Source organism: Schistocerca americana, chromosome X (genome assembly GCF_021461395.2).
Source record: "Schistocerca americana isolate TAMUIC-IGC-003095 chromosome X, iqSchAmer2.1, whole genome shotgun sequence".
NCBI classification, from domain to species: domain Eukaryota; kingdom Metazoa; phylum Arthropoda; class Insecta; order Orthoptera; family Acrididae; genus Schistocerca; species Schistocerca americana.
In genome coordinates, this window is record NC_060130.1 from 235,192,989 (window position 1) to 235,211,611 (window position 18,623).

At 44.5% G+C, this 18,623-nt stretch overlaps 1 non-coding gene across 1 annotated transcript; it reads right to left on the reverse strand.

Annotated features, from left to right (window-relative positions):
- Positions 1–10,348: 10,348 nt before the first annotated feature.
- Positions 10,349–10,422, reverse strand: Trnap-ugg. The gene has a single exon. It is a non-coding gene; the product is annotated as a tRNA-Pro (tRNA).
- Positions 10,423–18,623: the final 8,201 nt, after the last annotated feature.

Sequence of the window (18,623 nt, forward strand, 5' to 3'; positions counted from 1 at the left end):
GGTATGGAAGCGAATGAATCGTGGCCTGTCCATACACCCGGCCAGTGTGGCCGAGCGGTTCTAGGCGCTTCAGTCTGGAACTGCGCGACCGCTACGGTCGCAGGTTCGAATCCTGCCTCGGGCATGGATGTGTGTGATGTCCTTAGGTTAGTTAGGTTTAAGTAGTTGTAAGTTCTAGGGGACTGATGACCTCAGATGTTGAGTCCCATAGTGCTCAGAGCCATTTGAACCATTTGGACCTGTCCATACAGCGGTTTACCGTTTCACGATATGATTGCTTGTATTGGTCGGAAGTAATGAGAGCTGTCGACAGGACACGTCAAATCGATACCATATTTTTAGGTTTCCAGAGGCATTTGACACCGTTCCTCACAAGCGACTTCTAATTAAATTGCGTGCCTACGGAGTATCGTCTCAGTTGTGAGACTGGATTCGTTATTTCCTGTCAGAAAGGTCATAGTTCGTAATAAATGACGAAAAGTCATCTAGTAAAACAGGAGTAATAGGTGGTGTTCCCCAAGGAAGTGTTATAAGCCCTCTGTTGTTCCTGATCTACATAAACGATTTAGTGGACAAGCTGAGCAACCCTCTTAGATGTTTGCAGATGATGCTGTCATTTACCGTCATGTAATGTCATCAGATGATCAAAAACAACTACAAAATGATTTAGAGACTATATCTGTAGGGTGCAAAAAGTGGCAATTGACTATAAAACATGAAAAGTGTGTAGTCATCCACATTAGCTCTAAAAAGAACCAGCTAAGTTTCAATTACAAGATAAATGACACAAATGTAAAAGCTGTAAACTCAACTAAATACTTAGGGACTACAATTATGGATAACTTAAGTTGGAACGATCACATAGATAATGTTGTGGGCAAAAGCAAACCAAACTCTGCGTTTTGTTGGCAGAACACTTAAAAAATGTAACAGGTTTGCCAAAGGGGAGATTGCTTAGACTACGCTTTTCCACCCTCTTCTGAATTATTAGTATGCGTTGTGGGATCCATATCAGATAAAGATAAAGATAAGTAGGAGACAGAGTACCACGGATATGATACTCGAATTGGGGTGGCAGTCGTTAAAACAAAGGCGTTTTCAACTGCGGCAGGACCTTCTCGTGAAATTTCTGTCACCAACTTTCTCCTCAGAGTGTTAAAATATTTTGTTCGCGCCATTTACATAGAGAGAAATGATCATTATACTAAGATAAGAAAAATCAGAGCTCGCACGGTTAGATTTAGGTGTTCATTCTTGCCGCGCGTTGTTCGAGAATGGAACGGCAGTGAAGTAGTTTAAAGGTGTTCGATGAATCCATAATTGTGGATTGCAGAGTAATCACTTACATGTAGATGAATTTCACAAGTGCAATACGAATATGGAATCGGCGGGTTGAGGGGGGCCGTACTCGAGTTGTGCGGGAACTCAAGATAACGTGCGACAACCCCCGAGAGGACCGACGTATTGTTCAATCGGCCGTGTAAGATCGTTTAGTCTCACCACATTCCTCTTCCGGCCCCGGTAGCTGAGTGTCAATCCTAAGGGCCCGGGTTCGATGCCAGGATGGGTCGGAGATTTTCTCCGCTGAGGGACTGGGTGTTCTTTTCTCCTAATTATCATCATTTCATCCCCATCGACGCGCAGGTCGCCGAAGTGGCGTCATCTCGAAAGACCTGCACCCGGCGAACGGTCTACCCGACGGGAGGCCCTAGCCACACGACATTTACAATTACCACATACCTCAAGTCAGGAACTGGGTTTGTTTGTAGCAAGACGAGTATGTACATACGTGGCGTGATGACGTCTGGAGCACCACAGTCTGCCAGCGACCATTTTTGAGGCTTTCCTCGATGCAGGGGCACAGAGAGGCGTGCCGACAATTGTGCACCCAATGACAGCTCTGGACACAGGAATGGCATAGCGTTGTCTTTTCAGACGAGTCTCGGTTCTGCATTCAGGATCGCGGTATATGTACCAGTGTGTGGAGAGTCCGAAGATAATGAAAGTTGCCAGGTTGCATTTTTCATCCTCATGCGAGCCCAGCACCTGGCGTGATGGTGTGGTGTTCCTCTGGGTACGCACCACGATCACATCTTCTTCGCATAGCTGGTAATTTGGACAGCAAACGTTACGTTTATGACGTGATAAGGGCAATGGTGTCGTCCTACCTACGAGATCTCTATGATTTGGGAGGGCGACGGTTCGAACTTGCGTCCGACAATCCTGATTTAGATTTTCCGTGATTTCCCTAAATCGCTTCAGGCAAATGCAGAATGGTTCATTTACCAGGGCACAGCCGATTTCCTTGTCCATCTTTCCCCGAGCTGAGCTTGTGCTCCATTTCTAATGGCCTCGTTGAGGACGGGATGTCAAACACTAATCTCCTCCTCCTCGTCCTCCTCCTCCATATATCTATGATGTTGCCTTTCAACTCAATAACGTAAGACTAAATATTTTCGTGCTGTTCTGACCTACCTCATTACAGAGAGTGTTCGACTATTGTCCTGCACAACACGTTCTCTGGAGCCCTCATGCACTGGTGACATGTGGTCATGGTTTTCTGAGAGACTGGTACGCCACTACTCATCAGACGCTACAAATGGTTCAAATGGCTCTGAGCACTATGGGACTTAACTGCTGAGGTCATCAGTCCCATAGAACTTAGAACTACTTAAACCTAACTATCCTAAGGACTTCACACACATCCATGCCCGAGACAGGATTCGAACCTGCGACCGTAGCGGTCGCGCGGTTCCAGACTGTAGCGCCTAGAACCGCTCGGCCACCCTGGCTGGCTCAGACGCTACAGTTCATGAACTCTATCATAGTGTTGAAGCAGCATGGAATGTCGTACCTGTATCAAAGTTCAGTTCGAACCCATTGCCCAGCCATGTTAGAACCACTGTTTCTGTCAGAGGTGGCACCCTGTAAAAACCCAGATCGCCTACGAATTTAATCATGTAGTTTTCTTACTATACAGAACACACACAAAGTGTGTAATTTTTTTGTGTGCTATCCTTCCTGGTGTTGCAATTTTAATGGCTAGCATTATCTTTCGGAGGTTCCGACAAGACGCACAGTAAACGCATGTGTCTTGGTTGTTAATACTGCCATGGAAATCGTAATGCTGCTAGACAAGCAGCAAGTCAGAAAGATGTAGCACTCCACACATCGAGAGCTTAACCTCGGGCCGGGGCAGCAGGAGGTAGTGACATCGCCAGCGCGGAACCGATGAACTTTACCAGAGCCACTGCCACTGTCGCCGCCCAGTCCTCCGTAACCGCCGCTCGTCAACCAAGATGTCGCGCGTTGGGGACCGGACTCTACCAGTTCCTCTCATTTGGACTTCACCTTCGTTTCGGCGATTGCAGCTAAAAACATTAAAACATTAAATTTTTCATTGCTAATGCTCAATACGGACACAGCGTTCACGAAGAGTGTGCCCCATAGTGCATTGTCAGAACTTTAACTTTTATTCTACCAGTTATATCATCCAGCTAGAGACGTAATTATTTGTTTTCTAATTATTGACATTTTGCAAGACTGTGTTGTTACTACAGTGTTCAAGAACAGCTGTTCATGCCACAGTAAATTTTCTGAAGAAATATTTAATTGCTATGGTGTTAACTGATTAATTCTGAAAGACCCTTCAAGAAGCATTCCCTTGTGTTGTCGTCAATATTTAGCTAAAAGCTTAGAACTATGCACATTCAACATAATTGTGTCAATAAATAATGTTCCAGTTTAAGTTCCTTGTATTAGTTATATTGGACATAATAATGGCGATAAGTTAAAAGCTGTGTGTTACGCATGCTGTTTCAGAAAATGACCTCGTGATTATTCATTCTCCGTGGCAGCTCCACCACAGACAGTGGACATCACTCTCTCTGTACTCATGCTCCTCCAGAAGATGCAGTAGACCAATGAGAGGCTCTAGACTATATCCCAGTCCACACCCCTGGTACCGGGCCAACGAACACAGACAGACTCATTGGTGCAGAATATCCGCCAGCAGCCCCCGCCCTTCTCGCCCTTCAACCGTAAGCGGAAGCGTGGGACTGCTACATCGCCAAATTGGAACAACACTTCTACATCTAGGTGACAGGTGATATGCAGGGTCGCTCTCTTCTCCTGGCTCATGTGAGCCCTTCAGTGTTCCAGGTAGTGAAACAACTACACCCTGAAGCAGAGTCTCAAGCCGTTCCCTATGATACCTTGAAGGCTAGTCCCTCAGAGTATTTTGATTCGCAGATCCACGCCGCAGCTGTGAGGTGTAAGTTTTTAGCTGTCAAAAGATAGTATATGAGTTGTACGGCGAGTGGATCACCCAGGATTGTCAAGAGACTGTAAATTCAAATGTATTGCTGGACAGTGTCGTCAATCTTATGCTTCCACCCTACTTAGAGACATGGTTTTAATGCACGCTCCTGACGAAACACTGCAACATGATCTCCTTAACCTCCAGGACCCGTATCTCGGTGACAGGTTCTTTCCATGGGTATGTCTGTTATAAGGACAAAGCAGTTACGACTCGCATTCTGGCTACCGCTACCCTGTGCGCCTATTATTTGCTGGGTATGGATCTCTTTAATGCCCTGGGTTTAGAGATACACGACACCACATCAACAGTGCAATCAGTGGATAGACCGCCACAGGTGCAACATTTAATTCAGCAGTTCACCGCGATTTTTTCGCCGAATAAGATGGCGGTAAACAACTTTGAGGCACACATTACCATTTTACTGCAAGTCATTCCAGAGTTTTGTAAAGCCCGTATTGTTCCAGATGTGTGGGACAAGCTCCACGCGAACTTCAACGCCTGCAAGAAGACGGGATTCTGTGCCAAGTGTCCAACAGTGGCCACCCTCATCATCTTAATCGAGAAAACCAATGGGACCTTCCGCGTCTGTGGGGACTTTAAAGCCACCATCAATGCACAAGAGGTCACTGACTCATATCCAATCCACAAAGTTGAAGATATTATGATTCGTCTCGCTGGAGGTAGAGTGCTTGCCAATATTGACATAAAGGATGCCTATCGGCAGCTCCCCTTCGACGACGACTTTAATTTGGACTTTTCCTATACGAGGTGTGGCTAGAAAAAATCCGGACTAGTACTGGTGAAACAATAAAACGAATGCAATAAGGCTGAAAGTCGCGTGGCCTGTCACGTGACTCTCGCTCCGCCTACTGCTCGAGTTTCATCTACCTCCTGCACTCAGTCTGCCCGTGGCGTCTGTTTTAAGTAGTTGACGTTTTGTCTGTGCGTCGGAAAATGTTGAGTGTACAGAAAGAACAGCGTGTTAACATCAAATTTTGTTTCAAACTAGGAAAATCTGCAAGTGAAACGTTTGTAATGTTACAACAAGTGTACGGCGATGATTGTTTATCGCGAACACAAGTGTTTGAGTGGTTTAAACGATTTAAAGATGACCGCGAAGACACCAGTGATGACACTCGCACTGGCAGACCATTGTCGGCAAAAACTGATGCAAACATTGAAAAAATCGGTAAACTTGTTCGACAAGATCGCCGTTTAACAATCAGAGCAGTGTCTGAGTTAACAGGAGTTGACAACGAAAGTGTTAGGCAGATTCTTCATGAAAGTTTCAACATGAACAAAGTGTGTTCAAAAATGGTTCCAAAGTGTCTCACAATTGAACAGAAGGAACGCCGAAGAATGATTTGTTCTGACATCCTGGAAAACATTGAAAGTGATCCCACCTTCTTACAAAATGTTATTACTTGCGATGAATCGTGGTTTTTTACTTACGATCCCGAAACTAAACGCCAATCGATGCATTGGAAAACTCCTGGTTCTCCACGACAAAAAAAAGCACGAATGTCAAAATCGAAATTCAAGGCAATGATGACTGTTTTTTTTTTTTTTTACATCAAAGGGATTGTGCACATTGATTGGGTACCAGAGGGACAAACAGTGAATCAGCATTACTACATTAGCGTCCTGGCTACCCTACGTGAGTGAGTACGGAGAAAACGGAACGATTTGTGGAGAAAAAAGTCATGGATCCTTCACCAAGACAATGCCCCAGCTCACAGTGCGTTGTCAGTGAAGACATTTTTGGCAAAACACAACATTCCCATCTTAGATCATCCACCCTACTCACCTGATTTGGCCCCCTGTGACTTTTTTCTTTTCCCTAAAGTCAAGTCAGCTTTGAAAGGAACTAGATTTGAGACTGTTGAAGCAGTAAAAGAAAAAGCGACGGAAGTAATGTATGGACTTACCGAAAATGATCTGCAGCATTGCTATGAACAGTGGAAAATTCGTATGGAGCGGTGTAGAGACCGAGGAGGAGAGTACATTGAAGGAGATAACATGAAATTGTAAATAATTGTAAATAAATGTTTTTTCCAGCATCAGTCCGGTTTTTTTCTAGCCGCACCTCGTATAATCGATTACCTTCGGCATTTCCAGTGCACCGGCCATGTTCCGAAGATATTTAGAACACTTAATCGGGCAAGTTCTTGGCGCGTCCATCTATCTGGAGATATTTTCGTAGCGGCAAAATTATGGAGGATCTTACTCATAATTTGAAAGTTGCGAAGGCATCCTCCGTTGTTTACTGCAGTGGACAGCTAGCGGTGGTCTCATAATTCCGTGACATTGGATGGCGGATGATCTTCCAATATCTTCTTTCTTCCTTCTTTTTGCTCTGCTCCTGCTGTACGCTAAAAAGGACTGCTCTCCCTGTTTACTGTACCTAATCTACCTCGAAATTTCAAACTGCGAGTTCTCCTCAGAGAAAATACTATCTTTCAAGCTCTAAGGCCCCGCACTTGTTGCTTAAGGTACTCATCCAGGTACTGAAGTCTGGATCCAACATCTGATACCAGTTTATATATCGTAACCCGTCATGAGTTGCAGCTTATTTACTGTGAATTTCATAATCTGTTGTCATATACGACAACAGCTGCCAGTGTTAACGTAGTAGAAACTAAAATCCGCAGCTCGTGGTCGTGTGGTAGCGTTCTCGCTTCCCGGGTTCGATTCCCGGCTGCGTCAGGGATTTTCTCTGCCTCGTGATGACTGGGTGTTGTGTGCTGTCCTTAGGTTAGTTAGGTTTAAGTAGTTCTAAGTTCTAGGGGACTGATGACCATAGATATTAAGTCCCATAGTGCTCAGAGCCATTTGAACCTTTTTTTTTTTTTTTTTTTTTTTTTTTTTTTTTTTTTTTTTTTTTTTTTTGAGAAACCGAGAGACGAAATTAGAGATGCTAGCTGACACAGTGTACATACAATCTAAATGCAAATGCAACTCCTCTGGGCCCCACTGGGTACAATTTACTTCTTGGCATTGTCTTTGTCGGTCGCCCACGTTGGCGTCAGTGGAAACAGCTGATACCCTACAAAAAGAACCTCTGGTGGTCGTGTTGAGGTGTATTGTGACATATTTGTATCAGGCTTGCTGCAAGTGCGTAGTTGCTAACTTCACCTCATACGAATTCGTAGCTCAGCATGATTTCTATTCGTGAGAACGCTAAAGGAAGGCGTTTGAGCAGAGGGGTCCCATTCCAGAAATGTAAACTAGCAATGCTCAGCCCAAACCCACCTAAGGTGACGTTAACAAGCTTTAAACGCACAGGAGCAAGTGTGGCATGAAATGGAAAAGTAATCATAGTCGATATAGAAAAGCTCCACAAAATAAAACATTAACGAATACACCAACAGTACGGACTAGAGGATCAGCAATTAGCTGTTCTGATTGTGATAAATCAACAGCGGATTCAACCAACCAGAGTATTTGGAGATCTAGAGTGGAATACTATCTACCAGTCTTCGCGCCAGTTAATGCACAAAATTGGAATACTACAATAACATATAGTTAATGCAGTGCAAGTTGTGCACTATTTACTGTTGATAAGAGATGATTTGAGAGATAAAAAATATCCCATAGTATTCACTGAAGAGAGAGGGTATCAACTGTTTAGGATTCTTGACATAGACGTGGTCTTGTCAGCACATATATTGAGCTAGGTCCTGAATGTACCGTTGGTATAAAACAATGTGTTCTCTCTGTACGAATTGTTACCATCGACTCAAGAAATGGATGCCTCAAAACATTTACACATGTACATAGCTCCAGAAAGAGACTTCCTTATCATTAACCAAGCTAAAACACAATATGTCAAGCTGGTCTTCTCTTGGTCACCTCCCCCTTGGTAGACCCCTCCCAGAGATCCGAATAGGGGACTCTTCCGGAATCTTTTGCCAATGGAGAGATCATCATGACACTTTTTTATTTACAGGCCACATGTCCTGCGGACGTACCTTATGTGTTTTTAATGCAGTGGTTTCCGTTGCCTTCTGCATCCTCATGCCTTTGATCATTGCTGATTCTTCCGCCTTTAGGGGCAATTTCCCACCCCAAGGTAAGAGAGCGCATTGACCCTCTGTCCTCTCCTCTGCCCTCTTTGACAAGGCCGTTGGCAGAATGAGGGTGACTTCTTATTCTGGAAATCTTCGGCCGGCAATGGTAATTATTAATCAAAATTTAAGCGGTGGCAGGTTTCGATTCTGGGAGCGAGGACGTCTTGATTACTAATGAAAGACGCTACCCCTTTTTTTATCTCATTTTGTTCGCTTTTGTTCGTGGCATCTGCTCGGTGCGGACGTCGTAAGACGTCCGTTTAAGTTCGTTGTTGATCGGTTAGCTCAGGTTTTTTATTACAGGGGGCTGCTAACCCTCTGACCGAACACGCTGGGCTACCGTGCCGGCTGTCCCCTAGACCACGGGCATAGCAGAATAAAACAGCGCTCAAATTTAGAAAATTTTATCGAAACTCATTCACCTTGCTACAAGCAAAATGCGATCACGCTAGAGGGAGAGACAGAACCATTAAATCCATGAAATAAGCCGTATGTTGCAAGTGGGTCAGACCTCACCGTTACAACACCGCACCGATAGAGAGAGGACGAACTCACCAGAAAACAGTACCGGACAGAAAACCAACGGAAAAGTGAAACGCATATTCGTTAGCTCTTAAGAGATATCGAAAGAAAATGTAGCTATTTCAAAAGAAACAGTATCAGAGAACCTAAGCAGCAGCGAATATAGCGGAATAAGGACACATGTGGCCATTTCAAACTCAGCATCGCGTCATAACCTCACGTCAGCCCCCTTTAAATATTGGAGCCTTCCGGCTCTTGAGAAGTTGATCATTGGGATCAATGGCGTTCACAGTAATAGCACGCGATTCCATGATTACGATACTGTAGCAAATTTATGTCCTTCGTACTCCAGAGCAGTCTACGAACCAGCCGGAGATGTACCTGAGATGATGATCTTCGCCTGATGAACTACTATTGTTGATGGGGAGCTGACTGTCTTCCGACAACACCACATCACGGAGTGGTGACAGCACCGAATTTCAGTGCAGAAACCGGCGGCAGAGCTCCGTTCGGTTCATGTTCCTCTTCAATAATTAGGCGCCTCCGGGTGCTGAAATGTACATGGCCGGTACGAAGGAGATCGCCAGACCACAAGACTTCCGATAACACCACGTCATGGATGGGTCCTCAAGGGTCCACACAAAATTCGGGCTGGGATAGAGCACACTCCAGCAGGTAGTACGAGACCATTCGTGCTGGACCATAGATGCGACGGCGGCGCGCCGCGGCAAGTCACTGTTCGCCTGGGGCTGCTAACGAGGAGCTGACTCGGCAGCCGTCAGCGGGAATCCAACACGCAGCTGCATGAGGCATCCGCTACAAGGCCGGTGTGGAACAAAACAATTATAAACATGATTAATAAATAATTAAATTCTGACAATGTTTTACTAGCGTCAGAGACGCTTCACAGGTACACAACGGCTATTCTAACTTCATGCCGAAGTGTCTCCGCTCGATCCCTCTGTAATATTTCATCTGCCATTTCTTTCTCACTCTGCAAAATTCCTTGGGTTCCTTTCTTACGAAATCTCGAGTTATGCAACTGTTGTTGTACATAAAATGGAATGTTTGCTTTGTTTATGGTTTCCATTGCTTTGCTTTGTATGAACACCACTAGCACTGTCGTGAGTTACTCGTCGACTAAGCGGTTCAACTCCAATCCGTAGCCTTATGCTGTGCTCATCATTTTATATCTCCAGTCCCACCCCTGTTGCCATTAGCAGACAATATTGTCGTTGCATGGTAGGCAAGATGTGGTGCGTCGAATGCCGTAAGCATTATTGGCCTTTTGCAACCTCGCACTCAAGGGGTTCCTTGTCAGTTACAGTCATCTACCCACAATCAACGAAACAAGCACATTACAGTTACACTGAAATGAACACCCTTAGCTTATTACAGGCGTTGACATACGTCAACGGGGACAGATGAAAATGTGTTCCCTGACCGGGACTCGAACCCGGGATCTCCTGCTTCCATGGCAGACGCTCTATCCATCTGAGCCACCTAGGACACAGAGGACAGCGCGACTGCTGGGATTTATCTCTGGCAGGCCCCCCACGAAACCCACATTCTCAACGTATTGTCCCGCACTACATTCGTAGTGCCCCCGCCCATTATACTCATTACTCGCGACGCGTTGCCGATTCCCGTAAGAGTTCGGGCAATGTTTGTGCATTCGCACAGAAAAAGATGGTCATCCTTGATACGCCTGGGCATTGAGTCCAACAGAGCTTGGTTGGCGTGTGCAGGTATAGCTGTCCATGCAGCTTCAACATGATACCACAGTTCATCAGGAGTACTGACTGGCGTATTGTGCTCAGCCACCTTTGACCAGACGTTTTCAATTGGTGAGAGATCTGGGTACTGGCCAGGCCAGCATTCTAACATTTTCTGTATCCAGAAAGGCCTTTCCAGGACCTGCAACATGGGGTCGTGCATTATACTTCTGAAATGCAGGGTTTCGCAGGGATAGAATGAAGGGTAGAGCCACGGGTCGTAACACATCTGAAAAGTAACGTCCACTGTTCAAAGTGCCGTCAATGCGAACAAGAGGTGACCGAGACGTGTAACCAATGACACCCCATACCATCGCGCCGGGTGATACGCCAGTATGGCGATGACAAATACACGCTTCCAATGTGCGTTCACCGCGATGTCGCCAAACACGGATACGATCATCATGATGCTGGAAACAGAACCTGAATTCATCCGAATAAATGACTTTTGCCATTCGTGCACCCAGGTTCGTCGTTGAGTACACCATCGCCGGCGCTCCTGTCTGTGATGCAGAGTCAAGGGTAACCGCAGCCATGGTCTCCGATCTGATAGTCCATGCTGCTGCAAACGTCGTCGAACTGTTCGTGCAGATGGTTGTCTTGCAAACGTCCCCATCTGTTGACTCAGGGATCGAGACGTAGCTGCACGATCCGTTACAGCCATGCGGATAAGATGCCTGTCATCTCGACTGCTAGTGATACGAGGGCGTTGGGATCCAGCACGGCGTTCCGTATTTCCCTCCTGAACCCACCGATTCCATATCCTGCTAACAGTCATTGGATCTCGACCAACGCGAGCAGCAATGTCGCGATACGATAAACCGCAATCGCGATAGGCTACAATCCGACCTTTATCAAAGTCGGAAACGTGATGGTACGCATTTCTCCTCCTTACACGAGGGATCAGAACAACGTTTCACCAGGCAACGGCGGTCAACTGCTGTTTGTGTATGAGAAATCGGGTGGAAACTTTCCTCGTGTCAGCACGTTGTAGGTGTCGCCACTGGCGCCAACCTTGTGTGAATGCTCTGGAAAGCTAATCATTTGCATATCACAGCATCTTCTTCCTGTCGGTTAAATTTCGCGTCTGTAGCACGTCATCTTCGTGGTGTAGCAATTTTAATGGCCAGTAGTGTATTTAGGCCGCCGCCAGTCATCCGCATCTGTTAGTTTTCTCGCAGAAAGGGTTTAGTTTTTCACAGGCTATGACAGTACATAGCGACCAGATTAGTGATTATAGCAGGACAAATTTATCTCAACGTGAATTATACTTTACTAGCAGTGAGAAACTAAAGTTTGCAATAGCAAGATTTCCATTACTGACATTACAACAGTCTGCAGGAGGACTATTACTGATGAGCACATGGACTCTATTCAAGTTACGTAAATGTTTCCAGTTCATGTAAATAAAGAACTGTACTAATCCACATGTGCATTTGTTTTGCAGAAAGAGGATACTGGCCGGCCGGTGTGGCCGTGCGGCTCTAGGCGCTTCAGTCTGGAACCGCGCGACAACTACGGTCGCAGGTTCGAATCCTGCCTCGGGCATGGATGTGTGTGATGTCCTTAGGTTAGTTAGGTGTAAGTAGTTCTCAATTCTAGGGGACTGATGATCGCAGCTGTTAAGTCCCATAGTTCTCAGAGCCATTTGAACCAAAGAGGATACTGGTCACCCATAACAACATCCTCTCCCTTCCTGCCTTGTGGTAAAGACTCTACAGAAATCTTATTGTGGACAAATAGATTGCTTAATGTTAATGCTGCTTGTATAATGTCGACTTATCAGACAGCAATTCAAAATGAAATGGAAGGAAGTGAGTTTTCTCCAATTTTAGCTTCTTGCTTCAACTTTATGGATTCTATGATAGCACCTATCATCAAACTTGCTCGTCACACAGACTATACTGCCCTTTCCCTCCATGAACGAAAGTTCAGACTAAGTGAACATCTCATACTGTTGACTCATGTGATTGTAGAAGAATTGTGGTGAAGGAGGGTTTAGATTCGGGAGGATGGGTGCTTATGCTCTGATTTAGGTTTTCTGTAGTTTCTCTAAATCACTTCAGGCAATTACCAGGATGGTTCTTTCAACAAGGCAACCGGAAACCACCCGCCCTGACGTCTCCTCATTCAATACATGTGTATACTCCTATGGTTCAAATGGCTCTGAGCACTATGGGACTTAACTTCTGAGGTCATCAGTCCCCTAGAACTTAGAACTACTTAAATCTAACTAACCTAAGGACATCACACACATCCATGCCCAAGGCAGGATTCGAACCTGCAACCGTAGCGGTGGCGCGGTGCCAGACTGTAGCGCCTAGAACCGCTCGGCCACTCCGGCCGGCTGTATACTCCTATGCCTCTATATGTGACTTACGTTTTCCTCGTATTAAGCTGACAGACCTATATCATTGTCAGATAATTAATGGACAAATAAGTTATCGATACTGATTTTGGTACATCAGACCAAGTGGCTACATAGCTAGGCCAGTATGAGAAACAAGCGTAAAACTTTATGAAGGAGTATTGGCTAAGAGATCTGGAGAGTGTACGAAGAGGGAGCGTGACAGATACAACGCATTTTGAAAACATGAAGCTCTAACGAGTTTTGTACTTGCCGAGAAGCAGTGCTGTCATGCTATTTTTATTTTGCGGCAACTTGCTTTTGTACTCCTACTGCACAACGCTGCAGTGTCTTGCGTGTCCGACATACCAGATGTGAAGTTATACGCCATAGAATAGAGTGTCTTCTTTATTTTGTTATTAGTACTGATGTTGATGCTGATTCTGATGTCGGTGATCATGATGACGGATAGGAGGAGGCGGAAGAGTATGATGAGAGATACGAGAGAGTGAAAACGGCTGTTGGCACATGTACTCTTTCTCTCCAGAATCACCGAAGTGCTGTCAGGCTTAACATTCCCATCCAACAGACGAATCACCGACAAGTGAAACTTGCTCTCAGTCTGTGGGACATCTCACAATGATTTGAAATGTACCTCAGGATATTGCCCCAGCGTTTAATTAGCTGCTTGATCTTATAGTCTGCTAAATACTGGAGACAAAACGTTTCTTCCATGTCCAGGATTGGAACCGACAGTTTCAAAGTCAAAAACCACCGCATAAACATACATTACCAGCAATGTCAGCTATCAAGACGGGTTTCAGTAGGTGACTGTATACAAATGACAAGTCATTTGCTATAACACGAGGGGCATTCAATAAGTAATGCAACACTTTTTTTTTCTTCTAGCACGTTCGTTTTATTCAGGATTCCAATACGCCATATTATTCCTCATTCGTTTGACTACAAAACCCTATTTTTCAACATAATCTTCGCTTATGCGACGGCCTTACGCCACCTCACCGACAGGGCCTGTATCCCCGCATGTTACACGTAGCAGACAACGTCTTCCTGCACCAATAACCTCCCATCATCCACGTACTGCTTCCTGCACAGTGTATCTTTCATTGAACCAAACAGATGGAAGTCGAAAGGTGCGAGATCCGGGCTGTAGGGTGGATGAGGAAGACCAGCCCAGTAATGTTTTGTGAGCTCCTCTCGGGTGCGTAGACTTGCATTAAGCTTTGCGTTGTCACGGAGAAGTTCGTTTGCATTTTTGTGCTGACGAACTCACTGAAGCCCTGTCTTCAGTTTCGAGGGAATAGCACAGCTGTTGCTGCCAGCCAGCACGCGGGAGATCAGACAGGTTTGAGCGACCCTGTTGCGAAGATGACAGAAGCATCTCCCAACGACTCACAGTGCTTTTGTCCATTGCTGGGTCCCTGTAAACATTTTTCAGGCGCCTATGAATGCCTGCGATGCTCTGGTTTTCCGTCAAATGAAACTCAGTGAAGCTCTCTGCTTGGAACGCACGTCCGTTAGAAACGCCACTTTTGGAGGCTACATATAGGGCCACCACCTACCGGAACTTTATGAACCATAGGAGCCGAAACGGGAATATTGCACGATGTCTCGCAACATGTCACACATCTTTTCAACCGAAACTGACAGAGTAAAAATTAAAAAAAATGCATGGCCTTACTTACTGAACGCCCCTAGTAATACAGGGCGAGTCAAAAGTCCTTGGACAACTGCATAAGTTGGAAGATTAAAGGGAAAATTGAAATGTGATGATGGGAACATAGGTTTGATGTAGGGCCGCAGCTTTTGGAGTGAATGTCATTCATGGCCGCCATCTGGAAATCCACCATTTTGGATTCAAGTCTTCTTTTTATGGGAAGCGGGGTGTATGACACATCAAATATCACTCTCTTGAGCTCTGGAATTGAGTGGTGTAATTTGTTTTTGTCTATCTTGTACAGTTTGGATGTTATTAATGTTCAAAGTTGGGAAATTACCTTCATATTGAATGCTACAACACATGTTCTACGTGTTGTCCATCCAGAGACATGAGTCGGTATCAAGGTAACTTTGAACATTAATAACTTCTAAACTGTACAAGATAGACAAAAACAAACTACACCACTCAATTCCAGAGCTCATGTGAGTGTTACTTGATGTGTCATACACCCCCTTTCCCATTAAAAAAAAAAAAAAAAAAAAGACTTGAATCCAAAATGGCGGATTTCAAGATGGCGGCCATGAATAACATTCACGCCAGTAGTTGCGGCCCCACGTCATACATATGTTCCCATCATCACATTCAATTTTCCCTTTAATCTTCCAACTTATGAAGATGTCCAAGGACTTTTGACCCGCCCTGTACTATCACGTTAGGAGTTGTTGAATAACAGAGACTTTATTTTTTAAAGGAAATTTACACAAAAACGATAGCTTACTAGTAGTTACACTGAAATACAAAAGTGCTTTGATCACGTCGCTGCATTTTTAGTGCTTATGGGAACCAACCTTTCGTGGCGTTTTGGCGCCATGAGACTACCGCTGCAGTGACCGCTAACTGCAGATCAGCAGAACATTAATATATGCAACAGTACAGAGCATTGTTTATTCTTGTAGCAGCTCTCCTGTTGGTGACAACACTCCCGCTTGAATGGCGTTCCATGTTCTTCTGTACTAAAGACTATCTATACTGTTACTGATAGTTTACTGATCCCACAAGGAACAGGTTTATTTCATCGCTTTTCGATGGAAGAAAACAAGGACTTATTTTGTGTTAGCAGAGGTCGTTTGTCAAAGGACGGCTAGAACTCGGATTTAGCGCCAATCTCGTCACAGCTCTTAGCAACTGCGTCGGGTAACGATTGTCCGTAAGAGGACCAACTAATCGTGCTTATGGAGCTGGGTAGAACAAACTAAGAATTTAAAATAGCCTGAGTGCTTTCTTGTGCTGTCAGTGGAATGTTTGATAGGTTAGGATCAGCCACAACATTTTACAAAGGCTACTTAACGGGAGGCAGCATGCTGCAGAGAATGTTCCTGGTTCAGTTTACAGCAGAACCGAAAATGACTGGCATTATTACGGAATAAATGCTCCACGGAATTCTTGCTGCAGCACTTATGTATTGAGTCTCAAGCTTTCGACGATTTCCTCCGTCGTCATCTTCAGGAATAATTGTCAGGCCGAGTAGTACTTCCTTTATTTGGCTGAATTATGTCATGGAGACATCACAAAGTTACGGGACTTCCATATGCTGCCAGAGATTAGGTCGATAGTTATGATGGAAGAACGTTGGTAGCGATATTGATTTTATTACATTGTGGATGACTGAGAGTAGTATGGCAGTGGGGTCTCCAGAAGAAGTTGCCCGACCTTGAACCCAGACAGTGTCACAGTCTGTCACTGACCTTGAAAACATGACATTATCAAGATGGCGGATGGCAGGATATTTACAAAACTAAGATGGTGGATGACAGGGTACTTCAAAATCAAAGATTGCAGATGGTGAGAAATTAAAAAATCGAAGATGGGATTAGTGCTGCTTGTAGATTCTGCTGTTGTTGTTGTGTTAGTTGCGTCTCGGCTTGGTACAATTGCTGGATTTGCTCACCCTGTAACTGAATAACACATATTAGAGAACCTTCTTGTGACCCAGAAGCCATGCCTGTGAGGCATTTGTATTAGACGACGCACACAAAAACATTTAAAAAGGAATAGCAAGAAATAAATACCAAGTAACGAGAGCGGGTAGATGGGTGGTCAAAAACAAAAATTAATCCTGTAACTTGCGCTCATCCTAACCCATCCTCGTTGCCAGCTATTGTATCGTGCTTTTGATACAACCGCAGAAGGAGGTTTTACTCGTCACCACCCTCAACTTCTTATAGGGCGCTGAGGGAAACACTATGAGAGAAGAAAGAGCAGAATATTGAAACACTAATAATGATTAGTGACAAGAACGCTCACATTTACTGACGAGTACTCACTTTTGTACAAATCGTCTCAGGCAAATGGTCCTTAAGTTCAGCTACCTAATAACAGTTTTTGTCCCACTAGAATAGTCACTGAAGATGGGGTGGTGTGGACTTTCTAGAAGCAGATGATGCGGCACTAAGTACACAAGTAGGTAGTGGTCTTCTTGGTAGTCGAGCTGATTAGGAATTATCTGCTCTGCTGTGGGGCCGACACTTATCACTTCTCTGGCGGCGCCACCGCTGCGACTTGTTGGTGCGGCAGTCACTGCGCTATTCGCCGTCTCTGGAGTGGGTTGTCGACCTATCGAAGCCTATGGTGTTGCCTGGAGATGCGTGCTACGCTTACGATATCACATCTACTAGTATGGAATCCCTTCTTTTGACTCTCCAAATTCCAGTTAACTAATCAAGTTTCACATCCCTTAACCAGATATAGGAGTGGTCCATGTGACTTTGAGCTGAATATTTTCCAGAATTTTTATACATCGGGTTTCTGGGAATTTTGTACAGTTTACTAGCACTTGCTATGAGCACCCACTTTCTTACTGCTACCAATATTTGAAGCAGTTTTAATTTTCTGCATAGCTGAGAATCTTCTTGCCGGCCGTTGTGGCCGAGCGGTTCTAGGCGTTTCAGTCCGGAACCGCGCTGCTGCTACAGTCGCAGGTTCGAATCTTGCCTCGGACATGGATGTGTGAGATGTCCTTAGGTTAGTTAGGTTTAAGTAGTTCTAGGTCTAGGGGACTGATGACCTCAAATGTGAAGTCCCATAGTGCTCAGAGCCATTTCAACCTTTTTTTTGTGAATCTTCTTTTTCATTTCTTTTCCTATGTTAAGTTACAGTTGAAAAACTGAAACAAAAAAGTGTGCTAAGCACACAAGGCAGTGACAGGTGACAATTCCAGATAGATATGCATTCAGAATTCAAATAGTATGTAGGTGTAGGCTCTTAAATGATATTTAATACAGAATGAACGTCAAGTACTGAATCTTAAAACTCTATGTGTCACCAGGAGCTGACATGTATGTGTAGAGCATGTCAACTACAGGAGCTTAAATAGTATCGTATCGCCAGAAGCTGTCAGTGTATGTGCACAGTGGACGTCAGCCACTGGATCTTGAATAGTATTCTAACACCGGAAGCCGATAGTGTGTACAAATATAGAGACAAAGGGTTAATACCATAGGGCTAAAGTACGGGACTGCTTGGAAATATATATTCAAGACAAGTGCTGTTTGGATAAATTTGGAAGTCGATCCATTAAGTGTATATACATTTAGAGTAGTATTCAACTGCATATAAGATTTACATGTGACAAAGCTAGACATTTTATCTAAATTATATAGATCGCCAAGCCATAGTATTTATTTAAAACATCTTAAAATAGAAATCTGTACTACTAGTAGCGTGACGTGGAGAATAATTGTTTGTGAACAGTATTTTATTTTGACTATGAGCAAAGATTAAAAAGATTGTATCAGGAAGGAAAAAAAAACAAAAACAAAAGATACGATGCCTGAAGAATATTTCAAAATGTTGCGATATATGGCAAGGCCGGAGTGGCCGAGCGGTTAAAGGCGCTACAGTATGGAAC